General features: G+C 52.7%; 1 long non-coding RNA gene, 1 other non-coding gene and 1 pseudogene across 2 annotated transcripts; 1 reads left to right on the top strand and 2 right to left on the bottom strand.

Annotated features, from left to right (window-relative positions):
• The first annotated feature begins 1,013 nt into the window (after positions 1-1,013).
• Positions 1,014-1,100, top strand: TRNAS-UGA (transfer RNA serine (anticodon UGA)). The gene has a single exon. It is a non-coding gene; the product is annotated as a tRNA-Ser (tRNA).
• A 2,340-nt stretch (positions 1,101-3,440) lies between these two features.
• On the bottom strand, positions 3,441-5,468 carry LOC109773773 (uncharacterized). Its single transcript, XR_002235410.4, has 3 exons — positions 4,846-5,468; positions 4,601-4,755; positions 3,441-3,603 (listed from the first exon to the last, which is right to left on the bottom strand). It is a non-coding gene; the product is annotated as an uncharacterized lncRNA (long non-coding RNA).
• A 1,972-nt stretch (positions 5,469-7,440) lies between these two features.
• Positions 7,441-8,802, bottom strand: LOC141025934 (uncharacterized; annotated as a pseudogene).
• Positions 8,803-18,065: the final 9,263 nt, after the last annotated feature.

The raw sequence follows: 18,065 nt of genomic DNA, 5'->3' as shown, positions 1-18,065 counted from the left end.
TTGGTCTTAAAGTCTACCCGGGCCAGCTTCTTCATTCTTCGATCAGGGGCGGGCTTCTTCCCTTATATACGATGACTTAGATAGATAAACTTCTTTGATCCATTCATTGATAAAGTCTTCGGGGGCTGATTACCTTTTGAATCGACAGTAGAGTAGGTTTGATCTTGCTTTCTCAATCTTTCTCTGATCCTAGCCGTGTAGTAGATCTGGCTTTATTCGGCTATAAAGAAGTGTGTGTGGCTGTCGTATCTTCTCGCCCCCTTCTTCATTCATCCATTTAGGTAAGAATGGATCCAGGGAACCTGGCTCGGGAATAGCCCTGAAAAAACACAGTAAGAGAGTCCAATCTCTGAAATATAGCATTTGATCTCCTAAGTAGTAGTAGTAGTAGTAGAAGGCTTAGTATCTGACTTGATCCAATAGAGTCAGAACACACAGTAGATCCAGATTCCACACCTTGCTGTGCACTAGGGAGAGAGCAGCTCTTCGAAGCTAGGCGTTCTGTGTGATTATGGAGGAACTATAGTACTCGCCGCAAAATGCAAGCCGGGATAGATACTTAAAGAAAGGGGGAGCGGTGGGCCTTCAGAAAGGAGCGAGGGAGTGATGGGAAACCTTTTTCTATATGTTGCTCGTGAGCCGCCAAGTACCAGACTCGCAATAGTACTGGCGTTAAAGGATCGGTCCTTCACTTGCGGATCGTTCGCGAGTCGAACTCGCTCTCTTGCCATGCCTTTGACTCACGAACTCAAGTTGGACTCATTCACTGCTGACTTTTTTGATGATCGTTTGTTCTTCACTGTCTTGCTATTACCCGCAGGGAGCGCAGCAACCGACGGTGCATATTATCATATAGAAAGAAGCGAAGCATAGCGATTCGTACTACCGGAAAAGTGTCGCTAACTGCTAGGCAATAGAGTCAGCTTACAGGGTGGGGCGCAAGCAAGCGTAGCGAATCACATAGAGTTGCCCCTACCTGCCAACGCGCAGATAGATAGGGCGGGCGAGCGTAGGGATGGATGTCTGAGTGGTTGAAAGAGTCGGTCTTGAAAACCGAAGTATTGATAGGAATACCGGGGGTTCGAATCCCTCTCCATCCGCGAGGTCATAAGTTCTCTCTTGCCTTATCAATAGATAAGAACGAATTTCCTCGACTCGACTGATATGATGGATGGAATGGGTAGAAGGTTGAGGTCATTGTGTGTTGATTCAGTTAGGACTTTGTCTCCCTTTTGTTATCTTCCGCCACGGGTGGATGACCTGTGGGAGCTAAGTCGAAGATCTCGGTGTCGTCGTGAGTGGTTGATAAACAACGATTGCAGTTTGATTTAGGGAGTCCCAACCCTGTGAAGCTTAATAGACAAAGAAAACGATAGAGACTTTCGGGTATAGGGTGACGACCTTAGTGAATGAAGTATTCAGGTGGCAGAGTTTTTAGCTACATAAGCGCTCAGATTCCTGAATACTTATTGCCCAAAAAATATGATCAACCCCAGATACATTTATTAGGTTTTGATCTGAGGCTATCCTGGTCTACAGGACCCAACACAAGTATTCATCCTTTCCAATCTGAAAAAGGTGTTGCCGAAAGCTTACCCTCTTCCACACGGATGCTACAGCCGCTATCACTTTTGCAGGAGGGGAATTACAGAGTTTGCCTCTCGACATCTTGTTTGGTAAACGGAATTTTGACCCAGGCGCCCGAGTGTTGCCTAACCGTTCAGCAGGAGATGTCGGATGCGAGATCTTTAGCTACTTGTATCAATTTGCCGCAGTGTGCTTAGATATAGTGGGCTAGCAGCTGAGGCTTGGCAGGATGGGGGAGTTAATTAAGGTCGAGGGAGCAGGAAAGAGTTTGTTATTCACTATTGGCTTAGTACGGCCTATACATATATAACACCCACGATGTGGCTATATCTCCCACGTGTCGAGGCACGACTTAGAGGCATAACCGCATTATGGTTTTGTCGCAAGAAGGGTCATCTTCACACAATCCCATGTAATGAACAAGAATGGGATAAAGAATTGGCTTACAATCGCCACTTCACACAATACATAATAAAATCATACATCAATCAGAGTACACACATAGGTCCGACTACGGAACCAAAATAAAAGAAGACAACCCCAAATGCTAGATCCCCGATCGTCCCAACTGGGCTCCACTACTGATCAACAAGAACAGAAACAACACAATGAACAAGATCTGCATCGAGCTCCCACTTGAGCTCAGTTGCGCCACCTGCACTGGTATCCTCGGCACCTGCAACTGTTTTGGAAGTATCTGTGAGTCACGAGGACTCAGAAATCTCACACCCGCGAGATCAAGACTATTTAAGCTTACGGGTAGGCAAGGGTAAGGTGGTGAGGTTGCAGCAGCGACTAAGCATATATGGTGGCTAACATACGCAAATAAGAGCGAGAAGAGAAGCAACGGAACGGTCGTGAAGCTAGCAATGATCAAGAAGTGATCCTGAACTCCTACTTACGTCAAACATAACCCAGAAACCGTGTTCACTTCCCGGACTCCGCCGAGAAGAGACCATCACAGCTACACACGCGGTTGATGCGTTTTAATTAAGGTCAAGTGTCAAGTTCTCTACAACCGGACATTAACAAATTCCCATCTGCCACATAACCGCGGGCACGGCTTTCGAAAGATAATACCCTGCAGGGGTGTCCCAACTTAGCCCATTATAAGCTCTCACGGTCAACGAAGGATAAACCTTCTCCCAGGAAGACCCGATCAGTCTCGGAATCCAGTTTACAAGACATTTCGACAATGGTAAAACAAGACCAGCAAAGCCGCCCGATGTGCCGACAAATCCCGATAGGAGTTGCACATATCTCGTTCTCAAGGCACACCGGATAAGTCAAGCTACGAGTAAAACCAGACCTCGAGTTACCCCGAGGTGGCCCCGCAGGCTGCTCGGTTCGGACCAACACTCGAAGGAGCACTGGCCCATGGGGGTCTAAAATAAAGATGACCCTTGAGTCTGCAGAACCCAAGGGAAAAGGGGATAGGTGGTAGCAAATGGTAAAACCAAGGTTGGGCCTTGCTGGAGGAGTTTTATTCAAAGCGAACTGTCAAGGGGGTCCCATAAATCACCCAACCGCGTAAGGAACGCAAAATCAAGGAACATAACACCGGTATGACGGAAACTAGGGCGGCAAGAGTGGAACAAAACACCAGGCATAAGGCCGAGCCTTCCACCCTTTACCAAGTATATAGATGCATTAATAATATAAGAGATATTGTGATATCCCAACATAAACATAATCCAACATGGAGCAATCTTCATCTTCTCCTGCAACTAGCAACGCTATAAGAGGGGCTGAGCAAAAGCGGTAACATAGCCAAACAATGGTTTGCTAGGAAGGGTGACAACAGTTAGAGGTTCATGGCAATTTGGGAGGCTTGATATGGCAAGTGGTAGGTAGCGCGGCAAGGAAATAGAGCGAACAACTAGCAAGCAAAGATAGAAGTGATTTCGAGGGTATGGTCATCTTGCTTGAGATCCTGCAAGGAAGAAGAACGAGTCCATGAAGAAGACAAACGGACGTAGTCGAACGAATCCTCACAACTCCGGAAAGAAACCGAAGCTAACGTGAGAAGCAACCCGAAAAGAAACAAACAACATCGTAAACACACAATCATAAACATGGCATGATGCACAGTCAAGTATGATGCATGTCCGGTTTAAAGAGGCATGGCATGGCAAAGTGCACAAACGAAACTACAAGTTAAGTGGAGCTCAATATGCAACGAGTTGCATATTGACGAAACACCACATCAATTGTTTAGTTCTCTCGGTTATGTACCCAACAATGTTAAATGTTGTTAACCATGGCAAGAGGTGAAGCAAAAGGAAACTACCTATTTTAGGCAATTTAAATGCGGCCGGAACAACAAACAACAATTTCCGGAAAATCCTCATGTCCATAATTTAGATTTGGTACTGTTCTGCCCTAAACACAATTTTAATGTTGCTAAACAGCAAAATAAAGTGAACCATGTTAAACTAGACATTTTCCTACCCCATTTACATATAAAGTTTAATAAAATCCGAGCTACGGTTATTTAGTTATGAAATAAATCATTTTAACATATTATTCGAGCAAAATTAATCAAACAACATTTTAAACAATTTTAACATGGGTGAAAGTGGCATATAATTAAACTAGATGAAATTCTAGACATTTTTCATATATAAATTATTTTAATCCGATGCACGGCTGTGAAGTTATTATATGCATGATGTATGAGGGGTTTTCTGCAAAACTGCACTCTCTGGATAATATCAAATTCGCAGCACGCCAAAAAAAATAGCAACGGGCCGAATGCAACGCACTATGCAAGCCCAGCAGCAGATCTGGTCCGAAGCAGAAGTGGGAGTGCAAAATAACAGGAAAAACTAAGCATAAAAAGGGGCGGCTGGGACTCGAACCCCAGACCCCTCGAATGGATAGAGGCTGCGCTAGCCACTGGGCTAGCTGACATGCTTGCGGTGGAAACATAGTGGCAAACTTAAATAACCTCTACATGCCAGAACGGATCTAGGAAAGGATCGAAGCTTCGTTCATGGAGGTAGTTGCTCACAGCGGGGAAAACGGAGGCCGGCGGCCATGGCGATGCAGGGAGGTTCAGGCGGCGAAACTTGGCGAGGCGGCGGAGGCAGGGCTTGTCGCCGGCGTGGCCGGATGCGGAGGAAGGATGTCCGGCGGGGGCGCGGGTCTCCAGGGCGTCGGAGCTCCCTGTATGAGTAGACAGAGAGAGAGATGTGAGGGAGAGATAGAAGGTGAAGGGGAAGGAAGAAACAGGGGCACGGGCGCGGCTTGGCTCACCGGAGCTTCGCCATAGGCGTGCGGGCACGGCGGCGTTGCCGAAGGAGATGCAGGCGACGGGGAGGGGCTGGACGAGGAGGAGGGCGCAGCCTCAGACGCTCGCGGGTACAGGGGCGCGCGAAGCAGTTCCTACTGGAGCTCGACGTCGAGGTTGCCGGGGCGGACGGCGCTGGTGTCGGAGACGAGCGGGACGAGGGACTGGCGAAGAACCTGGCAAGGCGGACGAGGCGCATGGCGTCGGGGACGGCTGGAGGCGGAGGGAGGCAGACACGGCAGCGGCGGCGCGGGCGTGCGCTCGATGCAGCGCTGCTGCATCCAACTTCAGAAGAACTACAGCGGCGCCATGGCGGTCTCCTGTGAGCGAAAACAGAGAGAGGGAGGGGAAGATCGTGAGACAGAGAGGTAGAGAAGCAGGAGGGGAAAACGAGCGGGGCTGTCGGGGCACTCATCTCCGGCGTTGTTCCGGTCGCCGTTGTCGACCGGCCGACGAGGCGGGGTCGAGGGTGATGGGGAGCTGCGGTAGGAGCTCGGGCAGAGGCAGATGCTCGAGGAGGGATTGAGCGAGAGGAGCTCGGGCCTCGGTTGCGGGATTGGGTGGATCGAGGGAAGGAGGTGGTTGGCCCGATCAGGAAATCGAGGGAGAGAGGGTGGATCTGGAGGGATCCCGAGGTGGGAGATGCTGGCGGCGGCGGGATGGGACTGATGGGGAAAGGCTCCTAATTTCTAGGGTTGGACTAATATATATCTCATGGGATTAGATTAGAGACTATTTGGGCCCTCCGATTTAAATCGGACGATCGAGAAAAATAGGCTAGGAGAGTCCAACAAAGAAAACGGTGATGTTTTATAGATGTTTGGGGATGATCCGAATCCAACGGTGACAACAACCCGGGTCGGGTTCGGGACAATTTTCGGACGCGCGCGAGAGGGTCAAACGGTCAGACAAGAGAGAATCGAAAAACCGGTTAGACTCAGAATGGTCAACGAACGCAAGGGGGGACGCGGCAACTACGAGCGGATGCAAGTTTTATGAAAACAAATGCGGATGATGCAATGATGAATGCAATAAATAAACGAAACACATGACAACAACGAAAAACATGGAAGCCTTCTAGAGCGTCGGTCTCGGGGCGTTACAACATAATAGGGCCATGACGGTTTTGGCAAGGCCATGAACTTCATATATCCCTTTTTTACTCAATCCAGAATACCGATAAAGTTATATTGAATCATTTTGTTGACCTTTCCTTTGGATTTATTGTCATAGGTAGTGTTCGAGATCGCCTCTGTGCGGTGAACGCTCGAATGTAGCTAACATCAGTTTTGTCCTCGCGTGGTTGAAGGAGATGCTGCTGCTGGATGGAATGCTTCTGGGGCGCCATGATCCTTCTATCAGGAATAGAATAATCGAGGGCACTGACTGACTGCATCAATCATCGCTTAGTGAGCTATTAATTGCCGCCAATAGCGCTTCGCTTGCATGCAAGGCGGCTAATAAAAGCGCCAGGTACACGTGCGGAGATGCATTTTGAGTACTGGTGGTACTGGACAAGCTCTAGGGGAATAATCTCTTTCTTATTTCTTTCCCATGACGACTAGGAACGGGCGAATCAAGAATTTCACTTTGAATTCCGGACCTCAACATCCTGCTGCTCATGGTGTTTCACGATCAGTATTGGAAATGAACGGAGAAGTGGTGGAACGTGCGGAACCACATATTGGATCACTCCAGTGCAGCACGAAACCGCTGACGCTGAGTAGGCTCCTATGCCGCTAGCACGGTGGAGGTTCGGTAGCGCGTCATGAGCACCGGGCAAAGGGACGGTTGAGCAACTCAAGCGAACCACCCTACCTGACTTTGGATAAAGATAGAAGGGAGAAGGTTGTGAAGGTGGCCTCGTTATCCACACATCTGGTCGGAGGACCGACCTGGGTTTTCACGAGCGTAGGCGGGTCCTCGAGTGCCCGTCAAGGGCGCTAGCGCATACCCTGGGGTGATCATCACCACCTGCACCTCACATCTCGGCACAGTGGAATGTGTAGCCCGCCTGCTGTCCAAGTCAACCACTAAATTTCCTGTAATTCATAGCGCCTAACAGAACGTAGCAGCAAGGGACAACCCACCCATACAGACAGCCTGCAGGGAGGATGGCACTACCGGCAAAGACCGTCTGGCAAAAATGCCGCAGGCGCAAAGCGTGGTGGGCCTGCGCCGGGGGAGCATAGGGAGGAAAGGGAGCCCGGACGATGGAAGAGCCAGGGGAAGCCGGGTCATTTGACGGAAATGGAAGGTCCGAGCGGCTCATTCATTCTTGAAAAAATAGGGGGGAAGCGAGCCAATGTATTAATGAATAGAGACAGTCAACGGTATTAAGACAGCACTGCCTACACGCGAATTAGCTTTCGAGGTCGAGCAGTCTCAATTTCACTACAGGATTTGCGAATGAATGCTGGGCTGGGCCACCTCAAATGGCGTGAGCCGCATGCGGGGAGACCCGCACGTACAGTTTTCAGGGAGATCCGGCCGGCCGGGGCCCACCCGACTAGATGGATTGAGAAATTAATCGAGTACAAAACTTATCTTCAAGCTTTACCTTATTTTGATCGTTTAGAGGGCAATCGCGGAGTCACTGAATGAAGTCCTCCCTCCCTTTCTTTCGGAGGTGCTGACCCGCTGCGAGGCAGATATGACTAAGTGACATATTGAATATGGCGACGACTACAGCATGTCGTAGAAGGAGATAAGAGGTGGAGCCAACGACCCACTAAGACTCACGTATCTACAACTACATTCCCGAGCGGTAGTCAAACGGAGGCGTGAATGCAAGATGCCAGCGGAATGATCGATCGGACAGAGGCTAGGGCAGCTTTCTTCCCACCGCGTCCTTCCTTGTGTGTCAGAGATACAAAGCGGGTGCACTAGAAAAGAAGGGGAACTTAATCGATCTATTCCATGGTGAAGCATCCGAAGCATAACTGCACACTCACACGGTCTTTGCCGAGAGATGGGAGCATTCGGTGGAACCGGTGAACTACACTTGCTTCTTGATAGATGTGTGGGACAGAGGGCTCGTGGTACCTGCTGCCCGCCCTTCCTCCGCTTTGATAACCATGTGAACGGAGAGTGGGCAGAGCAAAAGGGAAGGAGGTCCTCATACGGAGACGCACACTTGAGCAGTGCGGGAGACTGGAGAATGGGTTGAGTAAACTCCCTTAGGGCCGATTAAATCACAGACGAGGAACTTTTCTTCCTTTTTTTCTTTTTGATTTGAAGGGTATGTTCTCAAAAAAGAAAGGCAGAGGTAAATACTTCGAAGAGGCGGCTCGGTAGGGATGGAATGGTCAATAGTCAAGCCAATGATGACTTCTTTGTTGACGAAACGATGGGGGAGAGAAAGCACGCCAATGATTCTCTGAGCCGGTCTTCATTTCCAACGCCTCGGGAAACAGGTCGAGATAGATGACATCACCTTTTTATCCTCTTCCTTACCGAGAAGGCACACTTCTCTTCTTCTTCTGGCCTTCACCTCCTGCCCGGCCCGGAAATAGAACCCAGCCCCCTTTCTGATCCATTCATTTCTGCAAGCAGGCGGGATCCAGAGCTAAGCCCCCTCCTATTCGAAGCTGGGTGTGGCCTCGCCCTTTTGCTCTTCCTTCGGTTTGGCTCCACGAAGGCGCCGCATAGACTAGTAGCCCCACTCATATTCAAAAGGCGCCCAACTTTCAAGACGATGATAATAATTAGTCAACTTTTTCCAATATCATGTAATAGCATGGCCCGGGGCTAAGGTAACTCCAGTGGGAGAGCCGTGTTATGGGTGACCTTATTGCATGGTTCAGAGAGCACTTGTGTATGTGATGCAAGTGAACGCGTACGAAAAAGCTGTCATAAAGTTTCGTTGTTCGTTCCATCATTGACCCTATCTATGTTTCATGATGGCCCAAGAACACGCTCATTCTTCAGCCATAGAGAGACTTTTGAATTGTGAGGTACCATTACGAGCTCAATATATAAGAGCGTTATTCTGTGAAATAACTCGAATTTCAAATCATTCACTTGCTTCAACTACTCATGCTATGGATGTGGGAGCATCAACTCCGTTCCTTTGGGCTTTTGAGGAGTGGGAGAAATTGTTGGAATTCTATGAAAGAGTCCCGGGAGCCAGGATGCATGCCAGTTTCATACGACCTGGTGGAGTGGCACAAGAATCCGCCTCTTGGCTTATGTCGAGATATTGATTCCTCCACACAACACTTTGCTTCTCGTATCGAAGAGATGTCAACCAGCAACCGTATCTGGAAACAACGATTAGTGGATATTGGTACTGTCACTGCACAGCAAGCAAATGATTGGGGATTCAGTGGTGTAATGTTGCGAGGTCATGCGACATGAAGACATTGATAGCAATATGGGGGAAGTTCCCATCAGGCAACAACGGTTCTGCCTGACCCTACAAAAGCATGCATATGTTGTCAGTGAAGATTTTGTGTGAAGCCTTGGAGACGACGTACCCGGGGCTAGGGTGAGCTGAGGGGGACAACGTAAGTGAGCGAATGTGTGTAAGCCCAATCAAAGATTCCTATTCTAGGTGGGGCGGGCCATCAACCTTCGAATGGTGTTGGTCCTACGGACCGTGAACGGATTCGCCTCTGGCCTCTGGGCACGTCGGAACCGCATGAGTTCACCGGGGCGGAGCACGGTCCGCCAAAATCGGCATAGGTTAGGTGATATTGATGGAACATGGTAAGCCCATCTTTCTCCATATGAAAGTGATGCGGGCACATAGAGATGTGGGTAGAGGAAGTCTCAAAAAGCGAAGGCCGAGCTATAGGTCACGTGACCTGCACCGAAAAGGTGGCTGACTAGGCTTTTCTCCTGGATCAAAGCGGATCAGCTCGCCAAATTCGTCGATCGAATCGGGCGCCCCGGAATGTCGAATGAAAGTGGTCTTTCTACAACCCTATTTATATGATTTTTAGGACCCCTTTCCCCCTATCCCTCCCTTATGTTTAGGAGTGGGATCTACCCAAGAACGACCTGTGGTGGTACGGAAGGCACGGACTCCGCAAGCGTCCCGCACCCTCTGAGAAAGAAACTCCTCAACCATCACAAGATAAAGAAGTATGATGCTCTGTGTCTGACTCTATTGGTCATAGTTCCTTGCTGTTGCGGCCGGTGCTCGTTTGTGTGCGTGTGAACCACCAGATCATAAGGAAAGATGCCTCTCGGGGCATCTGAGAATGATACGAGCCGTATGAAGGGAAACTCCCACATATAGTTTGTTTGGGGGGGGAGGAGCCCGACAGGGTCCCCCCACTGACTTGGCCCGGGCCTAAGTGAAAGTGCAAAAGTGAATTGGTGGGCCTACCCATCCCAACCTGGGGTATGCTGGGATTCGCGAAGAGCAGAACCTTACGATGTTCATGACCAATCGGATCTTGACGTACCAGTAGGTACCAAAGGAGATCGCTATGATCGTTACTGTATCCGTATTGAAGAGATGCGACAAAGTGTTCGGATCATTGTGATGTCCTAATCAAATGCCTAATGGCATGATCAAAGTCGATGATCGTAAGCTATGTCCTCCATCACGATCTCGAATGAAACTATCCATGGAATCGTGCGCCGTGTGAAACGTAGATCATCGCCGTTCTTAACCGAGACTCAGGTTCAGCTCTGTCTTGGAACCACCGTGGGTTAGGAGTAAAGCATCCTAAGGTTGGCGCATCTCGTTGGGCGTGGAGAAGCATTGGGAACCCCAATATCTTTCTTCGGAGCAGTTTCTTTTCCCGTCCCCTTGCCCCGGCATAGCGCTTCGCTTCCGGTTCTTCAGAGGAATCAACTGACTTCTCCCTTCTTCATTGATCCGGGGGAAAGGGAACCGTCTACCAGTTGGGAAGCTAGACATCAAGGTTGTGGCTTGATGAGGATAAATAAGTTGACACGCTGGAGTTGGCTGCTGGCACAACAGGGTGGTGCCTTACCGACCGCAGGCGCACGTGCGGTAGCGTTCGTGGTGATGCTTCAGGATTCCAATGTACTGTGTCCAGGATCAGAACGAGCTTGCCGGTGGACCACTGTCGTCCCATTCTTTAGTGAGCTAGAGCGCTGCCATCTTATCCATGGAAAACGCGTCAAGCTATCATTTCGTGTCGAAGCACTAAAAGAAAAGGACCGGGAAACGCGGCGGCATAGGAACCACGGGAACCCAGGAGGGAGAAAGACAATGTACGGGATACGGGATCCTCGCAGTAGGCTGGACCAAAATCCACCCGAAAGAGGGCAGCCTTTAGAAGCAATAGGTTGGGAAACCAAGAGAAGGCTTCATTGCGAGCCAAAACTTGTCGGCGTTCTGGGAACGGGGGTCCCCAGACTTGCCTGCCTGCGGCCCACAGCATGGCCAAGCAGCAGGTCGTACGGCCCATCTTCGTCAACAAGGCACCCAAGACCCTCGCGAGGGTCCAAGCCTCGCGAGGTGGACAACGCAAGACTTCCTCTGGAGTGGCCTAGCCAGGCAGGCTCACGAGGAGCGGAGATATCAAGGCAAGGCAAACCTCATGAGGCTCTCGTGACGTGAGCCATGACGAACGGTGCCAGGCGGGTGCCAGGCGGGCGCCGGTGCGCGCAGCGTCCTTATTTCCTCTTTGGTGCTAAGGAGGCCAGCGCAGGCGAAGAGTACCGAGGCATCAGGCAAAGATTACCATATTGGTGCAACGAGACCAAGACCAGGAGGACAGTAAGGCAGAGGTCATCGTGGAGCCCAAGACGGCGTCACCCCAGGGCTTTTCGCAGGCGAAGACCGCTTTTGTCAGGATAGCTCGTACTAGCTGTCCCCCTTTAAATTTTCCCGCCGTTGTTGGCCCCCTTCCCGCTCAATATTTGGGAAGAGGAATAGGGCCTCTATAAATAGGACTAGCCACCACAGTAGGAGGCAACAGATCCCGAACTGGTTCAGATCATCCTGAACTACACAAGCACAAGAACACCTCAACCTCAGGAGGCTGTTCTTCCCTTGTACTGTTCATCATCAGCCCAAGAGGCAATCCACCACCACCACACTGGAGTAGGGTATTACACCACAACGGTGGCCCGAACCAGTATAAACCCCGTGTCTTTGTGTGTTGCAAGTTCGTCGAGTTCATCCGCGAGATCTTAGCGAGCTAGAGCGTAGATCGGTAGGAGGGAGAGACTTCGCGCGCACCCCAGTGTTCGAACCTTAAGGGTTTGCCGGAACCCCACATCCGACATTTCGCGCGCCAGGTAGGGGTGCGCCGTAGTTTCCCTTCCATCAGTTCGTTGCTCCATCGCTTCGTTGTTTCCATGGCGGACGCTCACCATGCTCGAGCTGAGCGTCGGGCTGCCCTCTCCGCCCGCGTCGCTTAGAGGGATCCCATAGGCGGGCCACCTCGTCGTTCTCCGTCTCCCGCCACCAATTCTGCCACCGCCCCGTGGGGAACGAGCAGCAGGCGTCCTCGCTGCATCCTTCGGTGCGGCAAGACGGCCGCACCGCTACTCCATCACTTACCCCTGTCGGTTATTCGTCTCACGCGCACCACGCTCCCATGGAGGCACGGGCCGCACTCCCATGGAGGCACGGGCCGCGCTCATCGCGGCGAACGAGCTCCTGCATTACCGCCCCGTCGATGACCTCTATGAGGAGTGGCTTGACCGCGCCGCCGAGCTCGTCCGCGCCGCAGGGGGCTCTCCGGCGCCGTCCCACTCTCTGCCTCCCCCTCAACCAGCCGCGGGCGACGGGGCTCATGGCATGCCTCCACCACCTCAACCCCAAGACGGTGCCTTGGCACCAAGGCGCGCGCCTCCGCGGCGTGATCCATCGCGCCCGGCGCCCGCGCGTGAAGAAAGAAGCTGCCAAGAAATCCCGCGGCTGTGAGAAGCTGCACCGGCGCTCCCTGCACCACCTCCTCAAGACCGCGTGCCGCCTGCAGTGGCACAGCGCGGACCTCGCCAAGGCCAAGCACCACCTCAGAAGCGGGCCCTGGCGACCACGGCCGGCTGCCGCGCCGTCACCCCCGAACTGTGTAGCGTCGCCTGGCCAGGCAAGTTCAAGCCAGATCTGCCTCCTCGCTATGACGGCACCGCCGACCCCGCGGAGTTCCTGCAGCTCTACGAGCTGTCCATCGAAGCGGCCAACGGCGACGAAAAAGTCATGGCAAACTGGTTTCCCATGGCTCTCAAGGATGGGGCCTGCTCCTGGCTCCTGAACCTGCAGCATGGCTCGATCTCCTTCTGGGACGAGATGTGTGACTGCTTCGTCGCCAACTTCCAGGGCACTCGCGACCGCCCACCGGCCGCGGGTGATCTACGCCGCATCAAGCAACAACCGGGAGAGACCCTCCAGAAGTACATTCAGCGCTTCAACAACACCCGCCTCAAGATCCCCAAGGTCACGGACGAAGCCATCATCTCCGCGTTCTCGGACGGCGTCCATGACGTCAAGATGAAGGAAGAGCTCGCTATCCACGAGGAGCTTTGCACATCTCAGGAGCTGTTCAACCTGGCGACCAAGTGCACAAGAGCTGAGGAGGGGCGCCTCTCTCTCCTTGAGCTGCCAGCTGCAGGAGCGGAGGAGAAGAAGGCCCAGGCCAAGGACGTGAAGCGCAAAGAGGCAGTAGTGCTCGCAGTGGAGCCCGACACCAAGCGAGGCAGAGATCAGCCCGAGTCATCCAAGAACGGCCGACCGTTCTGCGCCTTCCACAACCTGAACACCCACGACACCAGCGACTGTCAAGAGCTCAGAGCCATATGGGAAGGACGCTACGGTCGACGCCCCGAGCGCAACGACCGGGGCTACAACCGCGGAGGAGGACGCTGGGACGACCATGGCCCGCGCCAGGAGTGGCGCGACCGGCCTCGTGAGGACCGCTGGCAGGACCAACCTCGCGAGGGCGCCTGGAGGGACCCGCCTCGTGAGGATCGCCCCCAGGGCAACGCCGGTCTTCCCCTGCTGCCGCCACCAAGAAGGAACGACGACCACCACCAGGACGAGGGGGCTGGGGGCTTCCAGGAGCCGCGTGCGATCGCTTGCATTTTGGGCGGTGCCCAGGCCCCAGCCTCTCAGCGCATCTTCAAACAGTTCGCTCGCGAGGTGAACGCGGTGCTCCCCAAGCTCGAGGCCACGCGCCCGCTCAGGTGGTCCCAATGTGCCATCACCTTCAACTCGGCAGACCAGCTCAAATGCGCAGCCACCACTGGCGCCCTCCCTATGTTGTGCTCCCCAGTCATCAGCAATGTGCAAGTCACCAAGACTCTCATCGACGGCGGCGCAGGGCTCAACGTCCTGTCCGTCGACACGTTCGACAACCTCCAGGTGCCATATGAGCAGCTCCAGCCAACCAAGCCTTTCTCAGGGGTGACTGATGGTTCCACCACACCGATAGGGCAGGTCCGCCTGCCTGTCACCTTCGGGGAGCGCAAGAACTATCGCACCGAGCTCATCGACTTCAACATCGCGCACATCTGCCTGCCGTACAATGCCATCCTCGGGTATCCAGCCCTGGCCAAGTTCATGGCAGTCACTCATCACGGCTACAACGTTCTCAAGATGCCAGGAAGCGGAGGAATCATCATGGTCCCGTGTGAAGAGAGGGATGTGGTGTGCTCCCTTGAGCGCGCCTTTCAAGCCGCAGCAATCGACAACCCCGACAGCAGAAGTGAAGGCCCTCCGGAGACCATCCCCAAGAAGAAGCTGCCGCGCCGCACAGGACCCCAAGAAGATGGCGTCGCGGCAGGAGCCTTGTCAGGATCAGCGCCCCCTCCAGGGGCGCCTCCCTCCATCGCATAGGAAAGCGCGCCCAGCGCCCTCCTCAGGAAGGGCTCGGGGGCTCTCTTCTGGAGAGCCTCAGACCTTGCCAACCTCACGAGGGAAGCGCTTGGGCACCACTTGGAAGCGTGCCTCACGGCACACTTTCCTCAGGAGAGCACAGGGCAAGGAGTGCCCACCACCCAGGAACTGCAAGAAGCAAGAGCCATGCGCGGCCACAGCCGCTCACAAGGCGCAGCTCCCCATCCAGGCGAGGATGCCGGGCTGCGTGTCTGCGTCGACGTCCCAGGGCTCAAGAGGGCCGCATCTTAGGGGCACTTCTGGCCATTGCGTGTGGGCCACTGCGAGGGCCCACCACTCAGCTACGTTCGCATGCCCTTCGGCTTGCCAAGCGTGGCGTCGGCCTATCAGCGCAACGTGCGGCAAGTCCTGGCGGCTCAGGAGGCCAGGTTCCACGCCGTCCTGGAGGAGATGGAGACGGTCTTCAGGGAACCTCCTGAACCCCCAGAGCCTCCCGAGGCTCAGGGTCCTGGTGGCTCATGAGGAGCCATTCCTTCAACGCGCGGCTTCAGCTGCACCAACTCTACTTTGTCTATAGAACCAGGTGACATCTTCCAAGTTCGTTTAAGCTGGGAGCGCCCCTCGGGCCGCATTATTCCCAGGCCACATGGGTCCGTCCCTGTGGCATGTATCCCTTTTGCTGAAGTCATTAGCTTACCTTGCTGGGGGCGCCCCTCGGGCTGCATCATCCCTAAGCCGCTCGGGCCAGACCCGGTGGCGTGTATCTTCCTGCATTTATCCAAGTCGATCTGCTCTTCATGCTTAACCTGCCAGCGGCTATCGCCTGCTCGATTGCCGCCCGCCACGGGCATGTTCGTCCTATGCAATTCGCTTGCACGTTAAAAGGGGGGCTCCTGAGCATCGCGACTCAGGAGCTCTTACTGGCTCTCCAGCCCTCACCCCCTGGCCTTGACCACGGCATCGCGACCTGGCATACCAGCGGCGGCTGAGCTCGCTCGGGGGCCGGGACCTGAGGACGTAGAGTGTTTGCATCTAACTGCCTTGCAGGAACACACAGTCACCAAGACTCAAGACCAGGCGCAACCCGCCTTGAGGTAGGGCCTCGTGAGTCCTGCGCTGGCTCATGAGTGCCCAGATAATCCTCGCAGCCCTGCCGTGCAAGCCACATGTCAGGGTGGGGCTGTACACGCCCCGGGGGCTCCTCCCAGAGGGGCCCCCCATCCCATGCCCAAGTGGAAGCACCATGCTCTGCGCTGGCTGTCAACACTGCCGAGGAGCGGCTATGCCCGTGCACAAGCGGAAGCACTATGCTCCGCGCTGGTGATAAACAACTGAGGGCGACCCCACGGTCATGCCAACCTCAGGGAGCCCAGAGCTCAGCGCCCAGCCTTACCGCAACGCCTCCCCTCGGGAAAGCCACGCATGGGGTCTAGGCACGGGGGCTGCGCTCGGGTCACGCCCAAGCGCACGCCACCTAACTAGGTCCCCCGGACCTGGGCATGGTGCGCCCCTCCCGAGGCCTCAGCGAGGGCAGGTATGGGAATTGTTTGCACGTCAAGGGGAACTCCTGAGCATCGCGACTCAGGAGCCTAACTGGTCACGTAGCCCCTCACTCCTTGGTCCGTCCTGGTCTCCGGTCGGCCCAATGGCGGTTGAGGTATGCGCGGGGCCGGGCCCTGCTGACGTAGAACATTAATCTACTCCCATGAACTCTCCCTATATGTTTGTAAGTGCATCTAGTGCCCCTTAGTGATTTTGGTGTATTGAAGACTTATAGGTTAAGGGAATAATATGTTTATGAGTGTACACAGGTCTATAAGTCTATGAGGAGTTTGATATTGACAGAGAAAGTCGACCCCTAAAAATGAAGTTCTTCGACTGAAGAGTTTGGATTTCTGAAGACTTTCTGAAGACTTTGAAAGTGAAGAAATTGGTGTAGCCTTGAAGACTTGGTATTCATTTGAGGAACATGAAGCGTGAAGACTTTTGTTTTCGTAGTTTCATTTTCTCTTTCTTGAGTCATAGGAAACACCGTACTGTTAAAGGGGGTCGAGGAAATACTAAGGAAAATTTTCCATGTGATGCTCAACTCAAAATCCTACACCTACCAATCCCTTCGAGTGAAGCCATTGGAAATCTCATACAGTTCAGTCACATTCTTCAGTGACAGAGATGAAGTTCTTCTGGTCTCTGAGGAATTTGTTCTGACTGAGGAGTTAGGAATTCGCCAGTGCGGATTGCCTACACAGTGAGGAACATGATAGCCCTGAGGAATTTGATACTCAAATTTCCGACCGTGGCTGTGCTATGCGCTAGCTGTCCCAAAATATCTACCCACCTAACGGTCATATCATTGAAGGGCATTTATGTCTTATCATGACGGCTGCTCCCTAGGCTATAAATAGCCGCCCCCTACAACCACTAGCTGGTTGGCTGCTCCGAGAGAAACTGACACTTGTCATTTGAGAGCATCCCATCCTCCGAGGACTTTGAGCGAAAATCATCAAGTGAGGAAAACCCAAACCCAAACACCTACAAACCCCAAGAGATTGAGCATCACTGAAGAGATTGATCCTGCGTGGATCCAACGCTTGTTACCTTTGAAGACTGTGCTTCTTCCAGACGGTTAGGCGTCATGGTCTAGAGCATCTAAGAGGAAATTGTGGATCGCCGAGTGACCGAGTTTGTGAAGGTTCGGAAGTCACCTGAAGACTTACCACGAGGGATTGGGCGAGGTCTGTGTGACCTTAGCTCAAGGGGAATACGGTGAGGACTAGGTGTCCTGGACTGTGTGCTCAGGACTGGGTGTCCAGGACTGTGTGTCCTCAGGTTTAAATACCTAGCCGCCCTAACCAGATGTACAACTGAGACAGCAGTTGGAACTGGTCTACCAAATCATTGTCTTCAACAAGCCAACTGGTTCTATTTCCTTAACTCTTTCATTTCCTCATTGCTGTGTTGTGTGCTTGTCATATCTGTGTTTGAAGACTTTGACTGAAGACTTTCTCAATTTCCTCAGTTCAATTTCTTCAGTCTGTTTGTCTTCATCCTGTGTTATCCTGTGTTTATGCTTTTCTGTACTCTGTGCTTGTCTTCATTTCATCATGATGACTATGCTTGTGTTCTGCTATGCATACTTTTGAGTACTTATTCCGCTGCAAGTAGTTCTTCGCTAAGGAATTTCCTCACCCACAAATTCCTCAGTGAAGAATTCATAAAAATCGCCTATTCACCCCCCCTCTAGTCGATATAACGCACTTTCAATTGGTATCAGAGCAAGGTATTCCCTTGTTCTGTGTGATTTTGGTTTAACCGCCTGGAGTTTTAGTTATGTCGACCGCAGGTATGATCAAGGTCTCTGCTGGGTGTCCTACCTTCGATGGGACGGACTACCCCTACTGGAAGAATAAGATGCGA

This window comes from Aegilops tauschii, chromosome 6 (genome assembly GCF_002575655.3).
Source record: "Aegilops tauschii subsp. strangulata cultivar AL8/78 chromosome 6, Aet v6.0, whole genome shotgun sequence".
NCBI classification, from domain to species: domain Eukaryota; kingdom Viridiplantae; phylum Streptophyta; class Magnoliopsida; order Poales; family Poaceae; genus Aegilops; species Aegilops tauschii.
Note: the sequence above shows the minus strand (reverse complement) of the source record. Positions and strands in the feature narration are given on the sequence as shown.